The following is a 20152-nucleotide window of genomic DNA, read 5'->3' as shown; positions in this document are numbered from 1 at the left end:
GGGAGAGGATGGCGGAGAGGGGAAAGGGCCGAGCACCAGGAGGATCAGGAAGGTGTGGAGAGCCTGGGAAGAAGAAAGGGGTAGGGAAAGGGCTGGGAGCAGGAGAAAAAAGGAGGATAGTGTGGCAGAACAAGACAGGGAGGACGAGCAAGAAAAATGGAGCACGGGAGGGTAGAGAGGAAAGCAGAGAAGCGCTGCCTGCGTGCCCCTTCCAGGTGTCACCCAGGCAGGACCCTTAAGGGCTGGGAGGCCCTAAGGCACAGACTCACCCCGGGCAGGAAGCAGGAGGGTCTGCAGGACAGTGCCCATCAAGGATGTATGGGCAAGAGCTGACAGTGTGCCCATCAAGGATGTATGGGTAAAAGCTGACAATGGGATGCACTGGGTCAGGGAAAGTGGCTGGGGAGCTGAAGAAAAGTCACCACAGGCACCAAGAAGTGTGGGCTACAGCTGACCCAGGACCAAAAGTGAGCCAGAGTTCAAAGAGCCAGCAGGTGTGAAGCATGGGTTCTGCCCTGGACACTAGGTCAGGGGAGAATGCCCCCCGGTTTTGAACTGACCACCTGGTTGACCTCGGACCGTGTACCCACTACCCAGGCCTTAGATTCCCTTAGCTCCAAAACAAGCAAACCAGACAGTTCCTAAGTCCCTTCTGTCTCTGACAGCCTTAAACACCAGGAGTTTGCTTGAGGCCTAATGGATAGAAAACCTCCCCAAACCAAAGCGAAGAGGCACTAACAAGTCCCTCTGAAATAGATGTCTAAGGCTTTCTCTTTTTGAAACCTTACAAACTGGCTAGGCCAGCCTCAGGCCAACAATAACCTATCACCCAGGTTAAGAGAATAAAAGAGGTGGATCAACCTGAACTATTGCTCAAGTAGGGAGGGCATGTAAGGAGCCATGATTTTTCTCATCTCTTTTAAAGGCCAGCCAAGTATTGCAGTATCACTCCTGGGCACAGCTGGCATGTCTGGATGGCACCTTCGTCACCTTTAATGGCCTCTACCCCTAAGCCACCAATCACCAGCAGTCACTAGGCCCAAATGTCAGAGCAGTCTTATTCAAAACAGCTGAAATTCACTGAGTACTCATTATGCTGAACACGTTACATGGGCCATCTTGTTGACTTATTTATTCTTCACACCAACCTTATTGGCCACCCACTATTATGATCTCCATTTTACAGATGAAGAAAACAAGATGTAAAGAAGTCAAATATACTAACACTGAAAGCCGTAAGCTCCTGATTAGCAGAGACAGGATTTGAATGTAGGTTGTTTGCTCACTGACCTGCCATGAGTACAGCCTTCCAGCTCCACAGAAGGACTCTTAAAGATGTTTTCTTCAGTGAGATTCTGTTCAGCCCTTTTCATAGAGCAGGAAATGTCAGCGTGATCCTGCCCATGGGAGGAGCCTGGGGAAGGGAAATAAAACGGGTATTTGAGCCCCTGCTCTACTCCAGCCGGCTTTGGGCACAGTTTCTGATGGAAAGTGACTTTGGCCCACATGGTCAGTTGAAATATCCGGCTTTGATGATGGTCTGCCTCTTGGTATCATGAGAAGGAGAAAACAGACTAAGTCATGGATCAAAAGATAATGTTGATTCCCTGGCCCTTCTTTATTGAGAGCCTACTGTGTGTAATCATTCCTCTGGTGAGAATATCATGTGTTGGGTTGATGCTCTTTCTCATAGAAGTTGTCTCTCTTCGTGATGTCTTTTTTTGGGAGGATGGGGGTTCGGTCTTTATATACCAAAGGCCATGTAGAAGAGAGCAAGTGGGCTGCTGACTTAGAATTGTGCATAACTGGATGCTCATCTACTGGTCACCTGAGAGGATGATCACCTACTGTTAAGCTTTTGCTATATCTACGCCTTTGTCAGAAGTGCACAGACTTATGACATCCCAGATCTCAAATTAAATAAACTATTCAAGTATGAAGTCACAGAGGGACAGCCTAGAGGGGTGGTATGGTGGGGGATGGTGGTGGGAGGGAGGCTCAAGGGGGAGGGGACATATATATACTTATGGCTGATTCATGTTGGCAGAAATCAACACAACATTGTAAAGCTGAGGTTTTGAGCTCTGGGATGCCTGGGCGGGCACTCGAGCAAAGACAGGAGGAAAGCCCTCAGAGTTGCCTGAATCCTAACATCATCTCTGGTCCCTGAAAGGAGCAGTTCCAGGGTGGCTTCTGGCCACTGCTAGTGTGATTTCTGGCCTCTTTTCTGGAGAAAGTTCAGTATTGAAGGGGAGTCCGAAGGGCTAAGCATTCATAATCTGAACAAGCATGGACCTAATGACTCCTTCCTTTCTAGACCCACCAGTGAGTGAAATCAAATGTCCCACCTCTCTGATGTGAATGAACAAGAAGTGCTCTGATCTCCATGGAGGAGAAAGAAGGGGGACTTTGTGGGCTCTCCCAGCGCCTCCTCTGCCCGCCACCCTTCCCTCTCCCCTGTTGCTCGTCTCATTATCCCATCTGAACTTCTTCCTAGACTTCTGTAATAGCAGCCACATGGCCTCCTGCTTGAGCTCTCTCTTCTTCATCCTACACACTGCTACCCCAGTAATCTCATGAAACAGCTGTTGTAAGGCAAAGAATTTGGATTAGGAATCTGGCAAGCTTTCTGGGTTCTTGTTCTGACTCCCTTGACTGTAGAATGAGGGTGGGGGGGATTTTAAATTCAAAATTTCTCTGATTCTTTGATCTTGTATTGCTCTTCCATAAACCTGGAGTAGTCTCCAGGTTGCCTATAATGTCAAGTACAAATGTTAAAGATATTACACAGTATCATTCATAGCTCACTCCCCGCCCCCCACCACACACACACACGTAACTCTTCAATAAACCTGGAATACTTCCTGTATTCACATTATGCCACATGCTTCTTTCTGGTTCTCTGCTTTTGTTTATAATTCCTCCACCAAAAATGCCCTCTTACTCTCCACCCCTACAGATTGTTGACTTCAGATCAAAATCCTGTTCACCATTTAAGTCTCACCTCAAATGCCACTTCCTCCATATACCCATCCATGATTTTGCCAACAGAATATACTTTCTTTCCTTCCTTGAATCTCAACAGCCTTTCTGTTGTGCTGCTTTGTATTATAGTGACCTGAATGCTTAGAGTGTAAGCCCCATGCCTCATTCATCTGGGTATCACTTTCAGTACCTTGCATAAGCTCAAAGAGTGGAAACTACCTGTTAGAATGGTTGGATTTTTGAAACATTTGAAACACTTAAGGTCAAGAGAAGTGAAAGCTTTGGAATATGATTACTCTTTGACTGTGGAACAACACAACTGTGAGGAGCCTAGTTTTAACTGTTTGCTTTTGTGCTTCCTTGTTCATTAATGCAAATACAACCTGTACTGTTTTATTTTAATTATGTACAAAAATTATACATAGAACATTACATGGACAGGGACCAGACAATACATCTGTTATACAAATTGGTTGTAGCGATAGTACCAGATTTTTGTAATAGACTTAAAATTTTTTTTCTCCTACTACTCATTAATTAATTAATTAATTTTGGGCTGCACTGGGTCTTTGTTGCTGTGAGTAGCCTTCCTCTAGTTGTGGTGCTCGGACTTCTCTTTTCAGTGGCTTCTCTTGTTGTGGAACACGGGCTGTAGAGCGCTCAGGCTCAGTAGCTGTGGCTCACGGGCTTAATTGCCCCGCAGCATGTAGAATCATTAGAGCAGGGATCATACCTGTGTCCCCTGGATTGGCAGGTAGATTCTTAACCACTGGACCACCATGGAAATCCTGTTAGCACCAGATTAACAATAGACTTCATTGAAACTTTTGCCAGGATGGGGAAGGAACTTTGCTTCTGAGAAAATGAGTTTGAGGAATGCCTGAACAGCCTGCTGGCCCATGGCTTGATGATCGGTCTCAGTAGGCTTCCATGTCCTTCCCTCATCTTCCCACATTAATGGTGATGGTCATAATAAAGATATGTTCCTAGTAGGCTCATATCTTGTCTCAGTCAATTTTTGTCTTGTGCTCAACTGAGCAAAGTATGCATGAGTATATTTCATAAATATAACTAATGATGAATTAGACAGACATTTTTAAAAGGTAGAGTCAAAGATTATCAGACATGGGGAAAAGATAAGACATTATCTAAATCAGTACAGTGGTTCTTAAAATTTTGAATTCCAGGCCCCTCTGAGAATCCAATGAAAACTCTGAAAAAGACATTTACACATCAAATTTTCCTGTAACTTCTAGGGTTTCAGTGACCTCCTAATACCATTCCTTGGAATCCAACTAAATCCTTGATCTAAACCCACCCCTTCTTTTGTGATGAAGAAAGAATCAAAGTTCAGAGAGATATGGCTAAACTTAAACAAGTAGCTTAATGGAAGGGCCAAGACAAGACCCCCTAACTCCATAATCTATCCTAGCACACATTCTCGAGGTAGAAAATCTCTCTCTCTCCACTTTAGCTCATTAGTTGAGATCCAAGATCACAGTTGCTCCTCAGATGCTCCATTTAAATGAGCTAAGCGCTGAATAATTGCCATTTGGTTTTTATGTTGAGAAATTGCCTGAAAAATAGGGCAGATGTCATAGCATTTCAATTTAACCATCTTAACTGGAAATCTTGGAAACTTCTGCAGTGCCTTATATAATGTCTGGTGTATTTGGGGGAAAAGGGATTACACCCCAAGTCCTAAAGATGTAGGTGTGCCTTCAAGGAACCGAGCAGGAGATCAACAGCTCTAGCTGCAGCTTCGTGGTTTCGCTGGTTTATTCTGGGCAAGTCATTACCATTCTGAGCCTCAGTTTGTTTCTCTGTGAAATGAGGTTACTAGACTCAGGTTATCTCTAAGTTTCCTTATACCACTAACATTCTCTGGTTTGTTTTATAATTCTGAGAATTTGTCAGCTGGTCCAGACATGGCTGTGGTCAGAGCACATAGGTGTTAGTTACCATGCTTGTTTGATTTCTTTTTTTTCAGGCATTGCCCACTCATGGGAATCGGTAGCATATGATTATGAATCCAGAAGGGCTGGCTGTCTGATGCGAAGAGAGCAGTTGTAACTCCACCCTGGGTCTGCCCTGAGGCACTGTTAGCCAGGCAGCATCATTCAAGGTCAGGGTAGATGGCCACAGACCTCAGCTCTGGAAGTCTAGTACCTGAAATACTCATCAAAGGGCCTCGTCCTGAGCAGAGTTACCTATAAAACAACCCGAAGTGTGGACACCCAGGGTAGACTTCTGAGTAGCAGGTCTGTTTATGGAACTGTTTACAGCGATTAAGCATTTCCTTCAGTTTTTAAAATTGAGGGATAATTTACATATGATAAAGTATGCCCACTAAGTATGTAGCTTAATGGTTTCCCTGCGTGGATTTGAACTTGTGGTTGGGTTTTGAAATATGAATTGTATATTTTTAGCTCCCTCATAGTACCTGAGAGAGGACTATGTGGGTGGAATTGTTATGACAGCAGAATTTATTGCTAACATTTGTACAAAGTTCCACAGTTTACATACCTTATCTCATTCTCAATCACTTGTTGAGGGTAAATGTCATCATTATGCCACTTTACAAATAAATAAATTAAGATCTAGGGAAATAAAGTGAGTTTCTCAAGATTACCATCTTAGTAAACAGTTGAGCCAAGACAGCAAGCAAGCATTTTAGATCCCAACAACAATTTGCTTTCCAATTTTCAGGAGGCACATAGTTATTCTGAAGTCAAGGCTTCTGTGTTACCAAGAAGAGAGGGTCAGTTTGAAGTAAGGCTTCATTGAAAGAATTCTAAACCATAAATCCCACAGTGGAAAGTTCAGTTAGAACATTATCACCCCCTACCCTGTACTCCCTTCGGATGGTTAAGAAATGTTTGGGTTAATGTTTAGTGTTCATGATCCAGAATTATTGCATATGACATACAAAGATTACGTTTGCTGATGAATGAAGTTACATACGCTAATGAATCAGAAGACTCTCCTAGTCCTCAGGGTCATTGTTGTGGAGACCTTACTGTGCTTTTGAGGATGCATGAGCTCAAGCTCCTTGTTGGTGCTGAGACTGGGTGATGATGGTGTACGTTTGGCTATGACTTGCCCTATATATTGCCTTTTCTAGTTAAATTCCTCTTTTGAGCGGTTTTGACTTCTTTGTTTCCCTTCCCCAAAGAAGAATGCAGACTGTACCAAAAAGAAAAGAAAAGAAAAATTCTGGTTATCTGAGCTTCTTAACTGTCTAGATTCTGGGAAAATAAAAGTTTGTTTCCTTTGGCACTGAATAGACCAGAATAGGGAAGAAGGCTGAAATCAAACAGTCTTGATTTTGCTAGTGACAGTGGTGTGGAGCCCCAGCCAGGGTCTGCTGGTGATAAGACTGAGGTCTGCTTTGTCTTTGCGGAAGGCAGGGGAGAAGCCGCTGCCTTTGTGGCCTCACTGAGATGGGAACATGGGCAGCCATCTTCAGACTCCGGTGAGGAATATGGGAGCTTTTTCTGAAGCCAGGCAGCAAGGGGATCTGAAGAGTTCAGGCCATTACAACAGGAGAGATGAAAGAGGAGCAGGCAGAAGAGGAAGGCATAGAAAAAGCAAGAGCAGAGGATGCCAAAGCTAAAAGCTAGCCTTTCTGGCTTTACAGAGCAGCTTCTCTGAGCTCTTTCTATCGCACAGAGGAAAGGTGGCCACAACTTTTGGGAGCTTCCAGGAGCTCTTATGTGTATCCCATAACATTTTTGACTTCATTCACACACCCACACTCACAAAACAGTTAGGGAAGGTGGGGGCAGGGTGCTCCTTCTACAGTTCAGGCTCTGTGCTAGACTCCCAGGTGCCAGTGATACGGAATGCAGCATCTAAGAAGTCAGCCCAGTGGGGCAACAAGGTCATAAACAAGACTGTCATTGAGTGCTGTCATAAACAAGTGCTGTCGCTGAGGAAAGTACCAGGGTTTCTGGGTGTCCCAGAGAGGAAGCAACTCCATCCTGTGCCGTCTTATGAGATGGGCTGTATGTTCCTACGTGGATCTTCAGGCTGGTGGCTGGTGTTCATCGGTCGCCAGCAGCACTTGCACGTTAGTGGGGCTGGTGCTAAATAAACAGCTGGTGAGTTGATGGATCACCCCCATCGCCATCAGAAGGGATGGATTCAGCGGTGTGTGTCGTTGGCATTCAGCCCAGTGCTTCCAGGAGGGATTGGATCTCCCAAAGTCCTCGCCTATTGAAAGTTATGGGTCATTCTCCATCACAGCCTGCCAGTTCCATAGCTGCCTCTGGTTCCCTGTCCCTCATGGGAAGTTAAAAAGAAAAAAAAGGAAAATTACATCAGTGAATTTGAATCTCTTAGTTAAGAATGATAGTCTGTTCACCTGAGGTTTTAATAGCATTTGTCCACATGGAAAGCGAATAGGATCAAGCCAAGAAGGAATTTTTTTGTTCCAGAAGAAATCCATTTGTATTGAACAGTCTAAGCCCCTGACATATCCTTATTTTTCTTGTTGGGGTGTTGGGGGTGGGGGGGTGTCAAATCCTGGAGAGGGAGATTGCTTTGTGAATTCATTGTTTAAATTTAGGCTTGCGTTTGTGGGGGTCATTCCAACTCGGAGCAATAAGCCTTCCAACCCAGCTTCTGTCACTTCTCATTACTTCCAGTGACAGTTCCAATTATTTCCAATCACTCTTCAAGGGAAGAGTCGGGGCAGGCACAGGGATGGCCTTGTGGACCAGCAGGGTAGCCGCCTCTGAGCACCCGGCCCCGGGGTCCTGGCTGGGCCTCGCTATGACCATGTGACCTTGGGCATTACCCCTTCCTGACCTTGATTTTCTCACCAGTGATCACATCTAATAATGCCTAGGTTTGTTGTGAGAATTAAATGAGTCAGTGTATACAAAGAATTTATCATCCTGCTCAGTACATAATAAGCTAATAAATGACTGACCCTGCTGGGAGAGGCTCAGCCCAGGGGGACTGGAGGATTTGCTTGAAATCAGCCAACACCAGGCCAGTAGGCTGGCCTCCAGGGTTCTGACCACTGCTGCCCCTCCATCAGGCAGATGAGTTCTCAGATGTCCTCTGGGGAATGTCACCCTGCCCCATGACCCCAGGAGGTGCATAGACTCCGTCTGCACCGCAGTTTCTGTAACTGCTCTGGGAGAGTAATTTTTTATGTTACTCAGTCCTGGGCAAGAAACGCCCACTCTGCTTACTGTCCACTGAAGCCAGATCACTGGGGGCTGGCCCTGCCCTGCCCGACACAAGCTCTCCGAGGCCCATGCCCACTTGAGCTGTCCAGCCTGGGCAAACACAAGCTGGTTCATTTCTGCTTTCACTCTCAGGCAGTGTTTCATTGAGCACCTGCTATGTAGCAGGCATCATGCTGGGGACTTTCATACAAGAAATTTATGGTAACCTCATCGCAACACGTGAGGCCGGTATTATCATCATCCCTGTTTGGGGTCAGAAGAGAGTGACTTAGGCTGCAAAGCTGTACAGACTGGATCTGAGTTTGCCTCCTGCTTCGGCACTGACCTGGGGAAGATGGGAGGGGAAGGACAGATGGATGACACACCTGTGGGGACACACAGATGGGAGACCACTCAGGGACCGAGTGGCCACCACCTGGTCCTTGAGAATCTGGCCTGAGAAGCAGCTGCAGAGCCCCGCATCCTCCACTTTCGTCCTGACCAAATTTAGATCCAGTGAGCTCAACACCCACACTCCACATGTTGAATTGTATTTCCTGTTTAAATTTGGGAGGAAAGGAAAACCTCAAGGTGGGAAGGAAAATGTCTTGTTTTTTTCCACTGACCTGAACAGCAAAGAGAGCAAAGAGTGTGATTCCCTCCCCTTCAAGAGGGCTAAACTGGGTGTCCCAGATTTCTGCAGACCTAGAATTCCCACTCAGAATGGATTCCTGGGCCAGGTGGGTAGAGAGGCTAGGTGTCCAGCAGAGGCTTGGTCTCCATCTGCTTTCCTTGGCTGGAGGTCTGTACCCCAGCCCTTCAGCCAATGGTGAAGTATGGGCTCCCACCTCTTGGCCTGTCACCCTCAAAGGAGGAGAGCTAGAAACGGGACCCCCTCTTCACAGCCTCCGTCTCTGCTCCACCACCTCTCTCTCCCTGTTCCTGGAGTCCTGCAGCTTCCCAAGCCCCGAGGGATCCAGATGACCGTCCCTCACACGCCTGCCACCTGAGCCCGACCTTCCCCTCACTGCCCTTCCTGCTCTGGACCCAGTATGGGTGCTGTCAGGACTGGCAGGTAATGAGAGGGAGACGGAGATGGAGAGAGAGAGAAACAAGAGAGGGAGACAAAAACAGAGAAAAGACAGAAAGACAAAGAAACGAGAGACAGAAGGAGGCAGGAAAAAAACCAGAAAGAGACAGAAGGACAAAGACAGAGAAACAGACATACACACAGAGACAGAGACACAGAGAGAGAGAGACTTACACACACACACACACACACACGAAGAGGAGCCGTGTCCTCTGTAAAGCTCATCTTTCCTGTGTCACCTGTCATATGGAGTCAAAGGTCCTCTTCCTTTTTCTCCCTTCTCCTCTGTCCTGGTGGATTCACCCTGCATATCACTAACTCCACTGGGGTATCTGAGGTAGGGTGAGCAGAGGAAACACAAGTCAGTGATTATAGAATGTGTTGGTGGGATTTAAAAAAACATTATTTCCAGGCTTAGGGCTTATGTGTATGTTAGCCCATATAATCTCCATGACAGCTTTGTGAGACAGGTATTGTCAGTCTCCATTTAATCAAAAAGGATCAGAGAGGTTAAGACATTTTCCTGGTGTTACGTAGCTAATTACTAGCAGAATCAAAAGGAAAAGGCAGGTCTTCTAATTCCCAAACGATTGCTCATCTCCCTCCTCCACGGGACCATGAGAACCCCTATCCATGGAGGCAACACCCCCCAGCACTGAGCAGGGCCCCTCACGCATTCCCACCTCTGCTGTCTCATTGCCAGCTTGTGGAGCAGGGAGTGAACGAGCTTCCTTTGAAAGACTGTTGCCCGTTGTGACTGTTCTCTACCCTGGGAAGACTTGAGGTTTGCCTAATAGGTACAGTGACCAACTGTCCTGATTTGCCGAGGACTAGAGGGTGGTTCTTAGAATTTGGAATAACAGGATTTTCAGTGCTAAAATCAGGACAATCCTGAAAAAAACAAAAACAAAAACATTTGGTTGGTTACCCAAGCTGTAGACTATGTCACCATTTCAGGTGTGATCCTCAGACAAGCGGCAGGGGTCGCACAGGGGGCTTGCTAGAAGTGTAGCATCTCAGGTCCCGCCTGCAGCCACTGAACCAGAATCTTCAAGGTTCCCATAGAACATCAGAAACATCTGAGAAGCTCCAGAGTGGGACATCAGGCACCTTTGGCATGAACTGGGGAATGGAAGACACACATCTTAGTTCCCTGATCTGACACCATCACCTGCTGTAACCTCAGATGATGCCCATTGACACATAAGATGTAGGTTTAAAGGCTGAGGGGAAAAGCATTCAAGGTCCCAGATTTGACCCCACGGGAGTGAGAAGCTGGAGGGTGTCTTGGTGCTGTGTAGGTGGGCATGAGTCTTGGTTAAGGTTTTCCATCTGTCCTTGGAGTGATGATTATATAAAGGTTTTCTGGATCTCCTTCGCTTTTATTGGAGTGAGGCGGGAGCAGGCCGACAGCAAATTACCCAGGGTGTGCGCGGGGCCACGCCCCTGGGCCCTGGGGACTCGGGAAGTGAGAAAACAGAGCGTCTTATAGACCCATTATTGTCAAGGAGTAGACTTCCATGATTAGTAGTTGAAGGAACAATGCAAGCCTATGCAAGCAGTGCCCCTCAACTACAGGATTTCCTGTCTGATGCCTGCCTGCTTCTTGCTGCAGGAACCTGACCCAGCTTTGCAAGCAAGCTGGTGGTGGTTACCCAGCCCTTCATGGCAAGCGCTTCACTGGGATGTAAATAGGAGTCATCGTGAACCTGTGCTCAATGAGGAGGTGGTTGGCCAACTCCTCCATGCTTCACCAGCTCCTGGAGGTCTGGGCTTATCTCAGAGTGAACCTGGGTCAAAGCAGGTGTTCTGTCCTCGGAGTGATGGTGGCGTGTCATCTGTTAGTCTTTTTGCTCTCAGACCTGACTGTCACTTGTGAAAATCACAGGCACAAGGCAAGGTAGGAAAAGACACTTGCATGTCTAGGGTTGCGGGCCATCCTCAAAGTAAAAGAAGCATAACCCACATTTGTCTACTTTCTCTCTGCTCCAAGTCACATGCCCAGCAGGGACTCTGAAATAAGAGCAGCCCAAAGGAGCGGGTGACAGGCAGGCCTGGAGATGGATGTGTTCATCCCCTCAGAGCTGCTTCAGACAAAGCTGATTTCTGCTGTGATTTTAAATCTAAAAAAAATTTTTTTTGGCTATGCTGGGTCTTCATTGCTGCATGCAGGCTTTCTCTAGTTGTGGTGAGCAGGGAGTGATTGTAGTTGTGGTTCAAGAGCTTCTCACTGCAGTGGCTTCTTACTGCAGAGCATGGCCTCTAGAGCATGGACTCAGAAGTTGTGATCCATGGGCTTAGTTGCTCCAAGGCATGTGAAATCTTCCTGGACCAGGGGTAGTATCCACGTCCTGTGTGCTGGCAGGCAGATTCTAAACCACTGGACCACCAAGGGGGACCCTCTACTGTGATTTTAATCCCACCCTGACACTGAGAATTCAAACCATCACTTTTCTTGTAATAGGGAGAGATGTCTCTGACCTAGGGTGGTTTTGTAACTAGTTTTGTCTGTGTGTGTTGTTTTCCCTGGGATCTCCAAGGGCTTGACTGTGGGTGGATTTTATCAGAGGATTCACATTTCCATTATGAAGCAACTCCTGTGTCCTGGGTTACTTGCTCATCAAAGTTCCAGTTGGGGACCAGACTGACAAAGGGAAAAGGAAATGGTGAGAAAGGTCAGACAGAATGTGGTTAGAGGCCAAATGCTTGGCAGAGACAGGAAGTGAAATGTGGGTTTTGGAAAAGGAGAGTCATTAAGGTGTAAGCTCTTACTTCAGCTAACGGTGGAGCAAGAGTATGTGTCATATGAGGTGAGGACGTTGCGTCAGAGGGTGGGTGAGAAGGCAGGAGGAGACATGGGGAAGCGTGTGAATACTCAGCCTCATTCTGGACATAACACATACCCGAAGCTTTCAGGCCAGTTTGAGGACCTACCCCGGGCAGTGTGGAGAAGAACCCTGGACATCTATCTCACTCTCTGGGTCTCAGCTGTTACTCTGCACAAGCCGAGGTTGGAGGGGAGAAGTTCCAGGTCCTCCCAGCTCTGCAGCAGGTGGGCTCTGCAGGGTTCCTTAGCGGGAGACTGCAGACCCCAGTGATCCCTTGCCGCCCTTCCCAGGCAGACAGTGTGAGCTGATGCCTTACCTGTGCCAACCCCCGCCCACCTGCCCAGGTCTCCCTGCTCCCCGAGGCCCCAGCTCTGCCTCCACTGCTTTCCCTGGCACAAGAATAGACCCACACAGTCTGCCCTGAAGATGCCGAAGCTGCTTCAGTCCTAGGACCTTTGCACATGTCTCTCCCTCACCTGGTGCACTCTTTCCCTGGTCTTTAAAGGCTCCTCTTGCCCTACAATTTTCACTAACAAACATTACCTCCATGAGACCCTTCCTGAGCTCCACCCAGCCTCGGTCTGGTCACATCACATTCAGTTCAGTTCAGTCGCTCAGTCATGTCCGACTCTTTGTGACCCCATGAATCGCAGCACGCCAGGGCCCCCTGTCCATCACCAACTCCCAGAGTTCACCCAAACTCATATGCATTGAGTCGGTGATGCCATCCAGCCATCTCATCCTCTGTAGTCCCCTTCTCCTCCTGTCCCCACTCCCTCCCAGCACCAGGGTCTTTTCCAATGAGTCAACTCTTCACATGAGGTGGCCAAAGTACTGGAGTTTCAGCCTCAGCCTCAGTCCTTCCAATGAACACCCAGGACTGATCTCCTTTAGGATGGACTGGTTGGATCTCCTTGCAGTCCAAGGGACTCTCAAGAGTCTTCTCCAGCACCACAGTTCAAAAGCATCAATTCTTTGGCACTCAGCTTTCTTCACGGTCCAACTCTCACATCCATACATGACTGCTGGAAAAACCATAGCCTTGACTAGACGGATCTTAGTCGACTGCTGGAAAAACCATAGCCTTGACTAGATGGATCTTAGTCGGCAAAGTAATGTCTCTGCTTTTGAATATGCTATCTAGGTTGGTCATAACTTTTCTTCCAAGGAGTAAGCATCTTTTAATTTCATGGCTGCAATCACCATCTGCAGTGATTTTGGAGCCCCCCCAAAATAAAGTCTGACACTTTCCACTGTTTCCCCATCTATTTCCCATGAAGTGATGGGACCAGATGCTATGATCTTAGTTTTCTGAATGTTGAGCTTTAAGCCAACTTTTTCACTCTCCTCTTTCACTTTCATCAAGAGGCTTTTTAGTTTCTCTTCACTTTCTGCCATAAGGGTGGTGTTATCTGCATATCTGAGGTTATTGATATTTCTCCCGGCAATCTTGATTCCAGCTTGTGCTTCTTCCAGCCCAGCGTTTCTCATGATGTACTCTGCATATAAGTTAAGCAGCATGACAATATACAGCCTTGACATACTCCTTTGCTGTATTTTCTTCCTAACATTTACCACAATCTGAAGTCTTCCTTTTATTGCTGCTCAACCCCTTGTCTCTTGTCTGTTTCCACAAGAGTCTTGGACTTTGTATACCAACTTCTGGATCCCCACAGTGCATCTACACAGAAGTAGATGCTCAGGAAAGAGATGAATAAACACGCCTGCTTTTTACCCTCTATGGCAATGAAAAAACATATGTAATGAGCCCTTGTCTGTACAGAGCTCTTTGTATATATTATTTCATTAATCATTTAATCCTCATGACAACTCTACTATGTAGATACTATTAAGATCCCTTTTACAGAAGAGGGCATGGATCATTATAGAGGTGAAGTCCTTGCTGAAGGTTACACAGCTTCTGAGCCATGAAGCCTAGGTTTGAACCCAGGCAGTCTGACTGCAGAGCTGGTGCCGTAAGTTCATGTACTGTTCAATCACCTAAGCCAGTGCTTCTCAGACTTTAAGGTGCTTATGAATCACCTGGGGATCTTGTTAAAATCCAAGATCTGATTTAGCAGGTCTGGGATGGGGACCTGAGATTCCGTGTCTCCAACAAGTTTCCAGCCAGTGCTGCTCATCCATGGAAAACACCTTTCAGGAAGGAAGGGAGAGATAGAGGGAGAGAAACTGAGGCTTAGAAAGGTCAGGTGGTTTTCCTTAGATCATGCAGCCAGTTCATGGCCAGCCCACTATTCTGGCTCCTAGCCCAAAAGCTCTTCAAACAACTCAGAAACGCTAAGGATTTTAAAGCATGTACACATCTTCAAAGACCCTGTGCAGAGAACAGTCACCTGAATTAGAGATTGCAGAGGGGCCCATGATGATGGCCTGTGCCCCTTGCTGATCATGATCAGGGTACCTGATTGCAGCTGGGCTTCTTTCCCTCCCGGGGCAGAGGGGATGGGGGGGAGAAAGGGTACGTGGAGATCACACACTTCAGCACCCTGAGTGTATGTGCTCAAAGGAAGTTTGGAAATTCTGGGAGACCACTCTTATCTCTCAAAACAAAAACTGTCATGCCAGGACAGAAAGTGCTGCTATCTTGGGTTTATCAAGTTTTCTCTGGCTGTTTTAGAGTTTGCCGATATAGTATTTATTACAGGGAACATCAGCTCATTCGGGGCTGCCTCTACCCTTCCCATGCCTTCCCCGTTCCTGTCTTCCTGACACAGAGGATTCAGTTCCTGAAGACTTTTATGCATCCATCTGTTTCCCTTCCCACCCAGCAGAAGTCCCTTCTGGAAGATGGTCATCCATCCTCCAGTGGAACACACCACAGGGTACTCAGGACCTGCAGAGCCCTGTCCGCTCTAGGACAGCTCTTACCCTGGGAGGGACTTTATGCTCTGAGCTGGAGTCACTTTTCCAGGAAAATGTCACCCAAGGCTACAAAGATTAGGAAAAGCCATAATGGCCTTAAAACTGAAGGGCCCGCCAGTTTGTAAAGTGATGTTTTAAAAACATTTATCTGTGATGGGTACTGTGCTAGACATTTTCACATACATGTCACCTTGTATAATATTACAAGCACAGCCTGAAGTGTGTAGTGATCAATCCCTCTTTTGTGTAAGGACACTGAGACTCAGGAAGAGATTAAGGGACTAGGCTCAAGAGAGACAGCCACTATCATTACTATTACATCATAGCTGCCCATCCTCATTCTATCCCAAAGCCCAATAGATAGTTGAAGAACATTCTTTCATGGTTGTCTCCTGTCCTGCTTTTCCATCTTACAAATTAAATACTCCTGTTTCCTTTAATCTTTCTCCCCAGTTATTGCAACCAAATTCCCTGGTGGCTAAGATGATAAAGAGTCCACTTTAAATGCAGGAGATCTGGGTTTGACCCTGGGTTGGGAAGATCCCCTGGAGCGGGGCATAGCAACCCACTTGAGTATTCTTGCCTGGAGAATTCCATGGACAGATGAGGCTGGCAAGGTACAGTCCATAGGGTCAGCAAAGAGTCGGACGTAACTGAGCAACTAACACTTTCATTTTTCATTAATTGAAGCCATGCTGTGAGCCAGGCACCCAATATGGAGACTGAATTCATTTCCGTAAAAACCCTAAGGCATCTCCATTTTATAGATGAGCCAAATATTGGAACTAAGAGAAGTAATTTGTCCAAATTCACTTAATTAGTAAGTGACAGAAAGTGAGGATTTGAGCCTGGGCTTTGGAGACTGAAAATGAGAAAAATGTTGGGATGGAAGGAGAACAGTGGGAATCAAGTGAGAAATGTTGCAAACTTGGAAGTTCTCCCATCGTGACTGTTGTGTTGCCAGGCGTGGCCTCCCTTACTCAATAGCCTCACACTAAATAGATCTTCAGGGGGAACTGAATCTGTGAGGAGGAGGGACTTGAGTTATTGAGGGCTTTGTTGGTGAGAAGGTTGTTTTTGTTTAATCACTAAGTCGTGTCTGATTCTTTGCTACCCCATGAACTATAGCCCACCAGGCTCCTCTGTCCATGGGATTTCCCAGGCAAGAATACTGGAGTGGGGTGCCATTTCCCTTCTCCAGGGGATCTTCCCAACCCGGGGATCAAGCATGCATCTCCTGCATTGGTAGGTAGGTTCTTTACTGTTGAGCCACCTTCACACCAATTGTAAGTACTTGAAAAAAAAAAAAAAGCTTTATCGAGATGTTCAGTTCAGTTCAGTTCAGTCGCTCAGTCATGTCCGACTCTCTGCAGCACGCAGAGATTCACCCCATGAATCGCAGCACTCCAGGCCTCCCTGTCCATCACCATCTCCCGGAGTTCACTCAGACTCACGTCCATCGAGTCCGTGATGCCATCCAGCCATTTCATCTTCTGTCGTCCCCTTCTCCTCCTGCCCCCAACCCCTCCCAGCATCAGAGTCTTTTCCAATGAGTCAACTCTTCGCATGAGGTGGCCAAAGTACTGGAGTTTCAGCTTTAGCATCATTCCTTCCAAAGAAATCCCAGGGCTGATCTCCTTCAGAATGGACTGGTTGGATCTCCTTGCAGTCCAAGGGACTCTCAAGAGTCTTCTCCAACACCACAGTTCAAAAGCATCAATTCTTCGGCGCTCAGCCTTTTTCACAGTCCAACTCTCACATCCATACATGACCACAGGAAAAACCATAGCCTTGACTAGACAGACCTTAGTTGGCAAAGTAATGTCTCTGCTTTTCAATATACCATCTAGGTTGGTCATAACTTTTCTTCCAAGGAGTAAGCATCTTTTAATTTCATGGCTGCAGTCACCATCTGCAGTGATTCTGGAGCCCCCAAAAATAAAGTCTGACACTGTTTCCACTGTTTCCCCATCTATTTCCCATGAAGTGAAGGGACCGGATGCCATGATCTTTGTTTTCTGAATGTTGAGCTTTAAACCAACTTTTTCACTCTCCTCTTTCACTTTCATCAAGAGGCTTTTTAGCTCCTCTTCACTTTCTGACATAAGGGTGGTGTCATCTGCATATCTGAGGTGATTGATATTTCTCCCGGCAATCTTGATTCCAGCTTGTGTTTCTTCCAGTCCAGCTTTTCTCATGATGTACTCTGCATATAAGTTAAATAAGCAGGGTGACAATATACAGCTTTGACGTACTCCTTTTCCTATTTGGAACCAGTCTGTTGTTACATGCCCAGTTCTAACTGTTGCTCCTGACCTGCATACAGATTTTTCAAGAGGCAGGTTAGGTGGTCTGGTATTCCCATCTCTTTCAGAATTTTCCACAGTTTATTGTGATCCTCACAGTCAAAGGCTTTGGCATAGTCAATAAAGCAGAAATAGATGTTTTTCTGGAACTCTAATTGATGTATAATAAACTGTATCTATTTAAGGTATATAATTTGTTAGGTTTTGGCATACAAATATACCCATGAAACCATCACCACAATCAAGATATTTTAAATATATGTCATAAATCCAAAAGGATGGCATCCCCAGTAATGAATGTTGAGGGTTCTGAACTTAATGGAAGGTCCAGTATAAGGACTCAGGAAGGGTGTAAACTATCTCCAATCCCTGGAAAGTCTTGAGGTAGCCTTAGACCTAAGGTCAGCTCTTGTCTAGATCTGTAGGACAGGTCTCCGGCCTCCCTCTGCTTCTAGATTTGTGCTGCTTGGCAGTTTTCTGACTTATTTTGGCCTTGAGGCCAGAGCCCTTGGCTCCAGCGCTGTTTGGGTTCTCTGGATTCCTGTGAACCTTCCAAGAGTAGGTTAATGATCAAGTTCTTGGGGTTGAAAAATCAAATAAAATGGAACCTAGCGTGGCTGGTCCTCCAGCTCAGTGGCCTGTCCTTGCAGGGTTTTGGATTCAGTAAGGATAAGGTGGCCCATCCGAGTCTCCAAGAGGATACCCAGGAGATAAGAGGCACAGGGCCAGTATCTACTTCCCATCTTCCTGCTGCCCATCTTTCCTCATCCTTGCCTCCTGAAGCCTCATCCCTAAATACATACTGCGTTAAAGGGACCCTAAGTCTTGTGGATTCTGATTGAAGGACTGATTGCAGAGTCTTGCTGTAAGATAGATGAATGGCCTAAATCCCTCTTCACTCTAAGACCTTCCACGTAACCCCTCTGGTTGAAATCATTTCTGCCTGCTCTAAATTCCCAGAAACTCTCCATATGTCCCCAGTCTCCTTCTACTCTTTGAAACATAATTATTCACTTCCTGGGTTGTACACTTTCTCAGGCATGGTCCTGGTTCGGTCTGCCTTTGCATCCCATGGAGTGTAGTAATACACGTGGAGGCTGTTGAACAAATGAATGAATGGCCCACCTTGTCCTAAACCTCGGGGAAGAGCTGTGCTTATACAGGACTCAAAGCTGAGCCTAACGTTACCCCAGTGTCTCTCACACCGGATGACACATGTGGAGTATCAGTATATTACACCCCAAATGTGATTCTCGCTCAGATGATATAAATAGAGCCAGAAAGATACACACACCGTCCTTGCACACTCTGTTCATTCTCAGCAAAGGTGAAGCTTAGCTTGACAGCCTTGGCTCACAGAAGGAAATGTACTGCAGCCACTTATGTGACTGCTGTCCAGAGACTGCCATAGCTGGTGAGTCTGTCTCCAGGGAGACGTGGCTCCCGACTCCCGTGGTTCCAGTGGATGCTAATGAGCCAGGGGAGAATAGGTAGCTGAAGTGGGAGAGAATAGTTCTGAGCAAGGGGATGGGGGGCGGGGAGCTCAGCAACTAGGGTCCCATTTGGAAAGGAGTCTACAGAGTCCTGGTACTGTGGGCCACCAGTCCAATTCCCCATCCAAAGATAGATAGGGAAAGATCCAAATGATTAGGTGCTTTAGGTCACTGGAAAGGAATTCATTCATGGATCAGGCAAAATTTAGTTTGAAGTATAGGCATGACTAGATTATGGTTTCTCAGAGTTTTAGATTTCAGGCATCAGTGAAATTTCAAAAATAAATTTGGGGACTTCCCTAGTGGTCCTGTAATTAAGAATCTACCTTGCAGTGCAGGGGACGTGCATTCAGTCCCTGGTCAGGGAACTAAGATCCCACATGCCATGGAGCAACTAAGCCCATGTGCCACAACTAGACAGTCCGAGCGCCGCAAGAAAGGATCCTGCACGGTGAAACCAAGACCCATGGTAGCCAAATAAATAAATAATTTTTTAGAAAATGATTAATGCATAAGTAAATTTGGACACAAAATCAGGTGTCTACTTTTAAAATATTGCTGATTATTGATGTTATACAAAAATGTAAACTATCATCCTTTTACAATTATTCCTAAAAAGAAATGGCAACAACAACAATAATAGAAACAAAAAGACAGTTGACAGCCTTGCATGGACAGCTGTCTATCTCAGCTAACATTTATTTAGTGCTAACAGTATGCTAGGCACCATTCTAAATATTTTATTTTCATTTCATTTGACACCATGCATATTACATCATTTACATTTTTCCTTCCCTACAAAAGGAAAATTTCATCATGGGCCAGCGGCACCAGTTTATACCCAAGAGTTCAGAAATCACTAGCTGAAAGAACTTTTAGAGGTAACTTACAGCACTAGGAGTCAAACTCCTATGAACCTTCAAGCTTCTGCCTGGTGCAGAGGCCAGGACAAGATCTTTCAGGGTAAATTCTTGAAATAGGATCACAAAGACCTCCCTCTGATGTTTTCTTTAAGAAGTGGGACCCAGTGAGTTCTGTTCCCAGTTGCAACCGAGACTTGCAAGCTTGTAGCTTTTATCGACATATGCGATGACCCAAGTAATTCGCCATCCAGCCAAAGATAAAATGCTTCCAACTACATTTTTGGGTCATGAAAGATGAAGGAAAAGCAACCACTTTTGCAAGATAGGTCCTTTTCTCCCTTTCCCTGCCTGTAGTTTGAAAAGCTTAATATTCCGCTATCATGTTTCACAACGAACACAAACCAGATGGCTGAAGCCAAAGGAAAAAATGCTGGGTTGAGTAACAGGGTATGAATTAAATAACTCTTAAACAGCCATGTAAAAAAATTCCTAAGTGTTTCCTAATTTCTGGATTAAAGGAGGCC

General features: G+C 46.1%; 1 protein-coding gene and 1 long non-coding RNA gene across 2 annotated transcripts in view; both read left to right on the top strand.

Moving 5' to 3' along the window:
• LOC120876389 (CXADR like membrane protein) overlaps window positions 1-20152 on the top strand; it is a 113726-nt gene that overhangs the window by 884 nt on the left and 92690 nt on the right. The window lies entirely within an intron of this gene.
• On the top strand, window positions 2823-11399 carry LOC120876391. The gene is made up of 3 exons (XR_005724165.1): window positions 2823-2835; window positions 9424-11155; window positions 11249-11399. It is a non-coding gene; the product is annotated as an uncharacterized LOC120876391 (long non-coding RNA).

This window comes from Oryx dammah, unplaced genomic scaffold, assembly GCF_014754425.2.
Source record: "Oryx dammah isolate SB20612 unplaced genomic scaffold, SCBI_Odam_1.1 HiC_scaffold_17, whole genome shotgun sequence".
In the NCBI taxonomy this organism is placed as follows: domain Eukaryota; kingdom Metazoa; phylum Chordata; class Mammalia; order Artiodactyla; family Bovidae; genus Oryx; species Oryx dammah.
Note: the sequence above shows the minus strand (reverse complement) of the source record. Positions and strands in the feature narration are given on the sequence as shown.